Below are 6,000 nucleotides of genomic sequence, written 5' to 3'. Positions count from 1 at the left end.
GGACTTAGCATATTATGTTTTGATTCTTACTTTTCTATATCAGCATCAACATTCTGCATCACTTGAAAACATCACTAATAAAAGAAAAAAGGGAAATACTATATGATTAATAGGTGATATAGTTTGCAATTTGTATCCTTTTTATTTAAAGTGTTATCCACAAATTAGCATGACCAACATCACCTGGGAGTGTATTAAAATCAGAATTTACATTTTCAAAGATCCCCAAATGACTGTATGACCATTATAATTTGAGAGGACTGTCTCGTCTATGTGATAACTTTCCTTCTGTTTCCTCAGTGGTATCAGGACCTGTATTTTGTTCACATTTTGAGTGGTCATGTTAACCATGATCCCTTCCTAGCCCTGGGCAAACAAAGGTTGATTAGACTAAGCCACACATGATCATTTAACTTCCTTTTTCTCTGACTGTTTAAGTACAGGCATGTAATGCAACCTTAAAAAAAGCACTGTAGAAAACATTTGGGGGGCTTATAGAAAAAAATGTCATCACTCTCAAAAAGGTGTGCAAAACAAGAACATGTCTCCTCATAGATTCTGGATATTTTCATTCCACAAATAACATCTGCAATGACCACAACCCTCTTGAGACCATTAGGAGAGGACAAAGGAAGAGCAGAGAAGTTGAGCTATAGTCTGTAACACCTAGATTTCTTTTATCCAGCCCAGGAAACCCTCTGCTTCCAGTATGCTTGTTAAAGAGATGATAACCCCTTTCTTGATGACCTACTCTCATTTGGTCTCTGTTACTTATATGAACAGATATAGTAACTTAAACTAATCATTTGAGTCAATAGTTAGATTAACCACATTATTTGTCTTTAAATCTGCACCTACTAAATCCACGGATGGGATCACTTTTGTGGATTTGTGGTAGTAAATTACAGATAATGAGGTCTTTCCAAAGGAATGGCAGGCTCTAAATCAGAAGAGTTACTTGAATTAAGATTGAAACAGAAATTCAACTTGGATTTTCCTATGTGGATTTTTCTGCTGTTTAAAGATTAAATTTATTAGTTTTCTGTATTCCATTCTATCAATTTGGAAAAAGAGCAAAACAGTAGCCCAATTTGGATCATGCTTTTTAAAGTTTTTAGTGATCTCCATAAATCATAATAATTTAATTATTGCCACATATAACTTCCTACAAAAATCATTTGGGGAAAGCTCAGTTTATGAAAAAAAGCTAAGGCTTACCCTTTACTTTTACTGTACACAACTAAACAGCATTTTTCATTAGATATACATTTCTATTAGATGTGTATTCATTAGATATGTATAATATAAATTCTACTAGACAGCACTGGTCTACTATACTGTACAAGGCAAAGCTTCAAACATAGATTTTATTCAGGAAAACTTCATACATTTTCAGCATACTAGGCCATTGCATTTTCACTTAGTGTTTATACGCATATCTCATTCCTTTGGTTAAAATAATGGCTACTTATAAAAGAGTGGCAGACGGTATTTTTCCAAAATTTGCTACAGGATTATTTCTGGTTCCAAACGTTATTTCAGAACATTGCCACTTTCTTTCAAGAGGCGCGGTTTATTTCCTCTTCCTTTGAACCTAAGTGTGCTTGTGACTGCTCCAACCAATAGACTATGGAGGAAATGATGCTCTGTAACTTTTTTAAAAAAAATTTTAATGGTTACTTATTTTTGAGAGAGACACAGAGTGTGAGCAAGGGAGGGGAAGAGAGAGGAAGACACAGAATTCGAAGCAGGCTCTGGGCTTCAAGCTGTCAGCACAGAGCCCAATGCGACTCAAACTCACAAACTGTGAGATCCTGACCTGAGCCGAAGTCAGATGCTTAACCGACTGAGACACCCAGGTGCCCCTGCTCTGTAACATCCGAAACCAGGTCAGTAAAAGGACATGACATCTGTTTGACCCTCTCTCTTTCTTACTCTGGGAACTCAACCACTTACTGTAAGAAAGTTCAGGCTACTGGAGAGGCCCCAGGTGGACCTTGGACAACAGCGAACATCAATTGCCAGAAAAGTGAGTGAGCCAGCCTTCAGCTAATTCTAGTCTTCAGCTCAGCCTTCTTATAGTCTGATTGAAACATTTCGGTGTCCAGTCCCTTGGAGTGTGCCTTGACTGAATTCTTGACCCACAGAATCTGTGAATAAAATAAATGGATGTTTTATACCATTAACATTTGAAATTTTATAAACGAATTAAATGCATTCATTCAAATCTTAGAAAGAAATTTCATTCAATGTGTATGTTAAACTGAAACTTTGCTAATAGTAACTCAATTGGTCAATAGAGATTGGTTGGTCAGTAGATATCAGTGGATGTTAGGTGAAATCAGATTTGAATTCTGATTCTCTGTGTCCTGCTCAAATTACTTACACTCTCTGAGCTACCTTACCTGAAAACTAGAGATAACTCTTCTTTTTTCAGCATGTGATGAGATTATGATTAAATATAAAGCATATAACCTAATGCATAGAACATAGTAGATAATAAATAAATATGTTTGTTATTGTAGCATATGTTTTGTTTGGATAATTAGAAACTTTATATAAACAATAGTAATCATGAGCTTTTACTTGAGTGCTTATATTGTATTAGGTACTCAGCATGAAGCTTGGTATGTGTTGTCTCAAGTAGTAGTTAATTTATTTAACACATTACATCATTTTGTACATATTTGATTTATGTCTCAGAGACTCATACAGTTAATTGATTCGATAGGTAAGCATGTCTTTGTTCCAAATCCTGTGTCAGTTACTGTTAATAAAAATGAAATTGATAGGGCCACCTTTAAAATATAGATGAAAGATCAAAATACAGAATACTAATAGAAAATTGCTATATCTTTCACACATACAAAAAATTCCAGTTTACAGAGTGTATTTAAATGTTTAGTAATGTAAAAGAGTAGTACTAAATAATAGAACTTAAACGTAATTTCAATGTGGTACAGCCAAGGGCTGCCTTGTGCAAAGAATATGTATTGCATATTCTGTAAACATTTGGGTATAACATATATAATCAAAAAACAATTGGTTGAGTTTCAGTGTGCTACGTGTATTAATATGCGCTCTATTGATAAAGATGCAAAATATTACACTAATGATTCATTATTTCTTGATTTCATATTTGAAAGTGTAAGCTGAGAAAACTAATCATAGGAGCACATGCGTTTTCAAAAACATGTAACCATCTGGAGTATCTTTAGCAGCAGAAGCCAATATTTGTGCTGTTATTTTCATTATAGGCCTTTCAACGAAACTCTCTCCAGACAAGCAAGAAGCCAAGAAAAGAAATTAGTGGCCATTCAAGGACGTGGCTCAAAGACAATTCTATTCTATTAGTGTATGTGTAGCTTTTCTTAAAGCTGTGATAAATTCCCCCCCGAATGTGGTTTGTCCAAGAGCAACATCTATTTAGACCATAAAATGGAGGGGGGGGGGGGAAGGAAAGCTCCATGGTTCATTTAAACAGCCTTCTTAATGTCACAGAATTTTTAGCTGAAGAAAGACATTGCCTTTATTGCTAGCTTATGTTGAATGAATAATTCAGAATGAAAGCAGTTGCAGCATAATGATAAAATTACATAAATCAGAGTGGCTGTTGGAGCCAAATATCTGCCGAAAAAAAAATCACCATTTCCTACTCTTCTGTTTACTTAGATGGTTATTTTGTTTGTGCAGATGTTCCAAAAACTATCATTACATGTGTTTCTTTGTGATATTTATAACCTAATTGAATGCTTGCTCCAAGAAATTTTACTTCTCTATTCAAAGTATCCTTTAGACTGATTTGTTTCTTATTGTCCAGTGGAACCTGTACATTAATGACAGACAGAGTTCAAGGTAAATGACCATTTGAAAAGACCAGAATTGAGAGTGGGAAAAGGGAGGGAATTACTAATTATCAGATGCCCGTTTCACGCCAGGTGGCAGATGGTTTACTGTTTTTTTTCCCCTCACAACAGCTTTTTGAGTTACAACAATTATTCTGATATTTCAGATAAAAGTAGCTTAGTATAGTTTCTCATTGTATAAGATCACACAACTACAAAGTGGTGGAATCACATTTGAATAGTTGGATTCGAACTTCCTGCTTTATCCAATATATAAGAGAATAATAATTAAAGCATCAGTGGCTTCAAGACAAAATATTTGTTAAAAAGAAAAACAGAAATTACAGGGGCCCCTGGGTGGCTCAGTCTATTAAGCATACGACTCATGATTTCAGTTCAGGTCATGATCTCATGGTTCATGAGGTGGAGCCCTGTGTAGGGCTCTGCACTAACCATGAGGAGCCTTCTTGGTTTCTCTTCCTCTCTCCTCTCTCTCTCTCTGCCTCTCCCCTGCACATGCTCCCTCTTTCTCAAAATAAATAAATAAACTTAAAAAAACCCCAGAAATTAGAAAGTTTTGAGGCCCAGAGTTTAAAAATAGGATGGACTATAGTACTCGGACAATTTAAGCAAATTTTATTTTAAAAGTCTTGACTTTTGGGGGCGCCAGCAACATGACTTTTTCCTTTATTAAGGCAGAGTCATATTTTAATACGTGGGTTTCTGGACTTACTTGCAACAGAAATCTTAGCCTGAAGCTCCCTGCTTGGAAACGGGCCTCTCCTCTGATGAGATTCATGCTAAACTCCACCACATGCCAAATCAACTTAAGAATAAAAAGTCCTATCTGCACAATTGTCTGAATAGCTTATTGATTCAGATTTTTTTTTTTAAATAGTGAGTTCAGCAAAATCAGAAGGGCAACAAAACCAGTCATTTCAGCCCAGATGGTTCATTCCCTAGCTGCATGCAGTCACAAATAGAAGAGAGAGCTATCTCCATCAACATAAGGCAGCACATTGTCACTTCCTGTACGCATTACCTATTTCCTTCCCGAGAGGGAAATCAATGCTGCCACTTTTTGCCCAGCATTGCTTTAAATATTCATAGAAATTTATTTTGGAGAAGGTCAATTTTGAGGCATAAATTTTAATATTCTAATTGCTTACCTATAAATTATTTGTGTTTTCTGAATAAAATAATCCTTAAAAATAAAAATATTATTTTAGCCACTGTTGGTGTTTATAATACATCAAGCTTTGTGCCGTGCTTTTCTTTTCACAATTCTGTATCAAGGCAAATGATTGCATGAAATTATTGAAGCTTTCAGGTTAAAGGAGGGTATTAAAGTTCACCAGGGGCAACATCCACATGAGTGCATTAAACAAAGAATTATCTTGGAAATTATCTCCATTATATATTAATTCAACTTCTATATGGATGCTCCAAGTAAGAAGGTAATTTCTATCTATATAACAAACAGACCCTTTGACTAACTTTTTGAAATTTTTAATTATTTTCTCATACTTCAATTCTTTCACCTGTATTTACCATTAAAGAGGTCTGTGTCTTCATTTAAATGCAAAAATACACTTGATTTGCTATAAGTTAAAAATAAGGGCACTTTATTGGAGTTGGAAAATTACCATATTTTTGACCTAATAAATAAAATATTGGCATAAGCCATTTTTATTTATCTATTACAGAGATTATTATTTTATGTAGAGAACCCTAACCGTAAAGACTAGTTATAGTCTCTACTCTCTGTGTGTCAAAGAGAAAGCTGGAAAATAAGAGACTATTAAGTTTTCACTTAATATATAACATTATTGTAGCTAAAACAGAACTAGACGAAATCATAATTACTGCATCTTCATAAATCTCAACCAATTTAATATTGAGCAGAAGATGGAAATGACTTTCTGGTAGCTAACATTTTTTTTCAAGCCTCTGTTGTTAAATGTTGGTATATTTATCAATAATAGCCTCTTAGCCCAATTCTACATTTTCACCATTAAAGTGCGTTCTCTCTATAACTGAAGTATATTTTATATCACCAGAGGTGCATTTCCATCTGTTATATCAATATAAAACATAAAGGAGCCATTATATAACTTGTTATTTTATACATCCTTGTCTTTTAAAAATGCATAGA

General features: G+C 34.4%; 1 long non-coding RNA gene across 1 annotated transcript in view; it reads right to left on the bottom strand.

The window, feature by feature from the left end:
- Positions 1-1,843: 1,843 nt before the first annotated feature.
- LOC115512243 overlaps positions 1,844-6,000 on the bottom strand; it is a 92,921-nt gene continuing 88,764 nt past the window's right edge. The window contains exon 4 of the long non-coding RNA XR_003968332.1: positions 1,844-2,150. This is a non-coding gene — a long non-coding RNA (uncharacterized LOC115512243). The remainder of the gene's footprint in view (positions 2,151-6,000) is intronic.

Source organism: Lynx canadensis, chromosome B1, assembly GCF_007474595.2.
Source record: "Lynx canadensis isolate LIC74 chromosome B1, mLynCan4.pri.v2, whole genome shotgun sequence".
NCBI classification, from domain to species: Eukaryota; Metazoa; Chordata; class Mammalia; order Carnivora; family Felidae; genus Lynx; species Lynx canadensis.
This window is presented reverse-complemented; position numbering and strand designations above follow the sequence as displayed.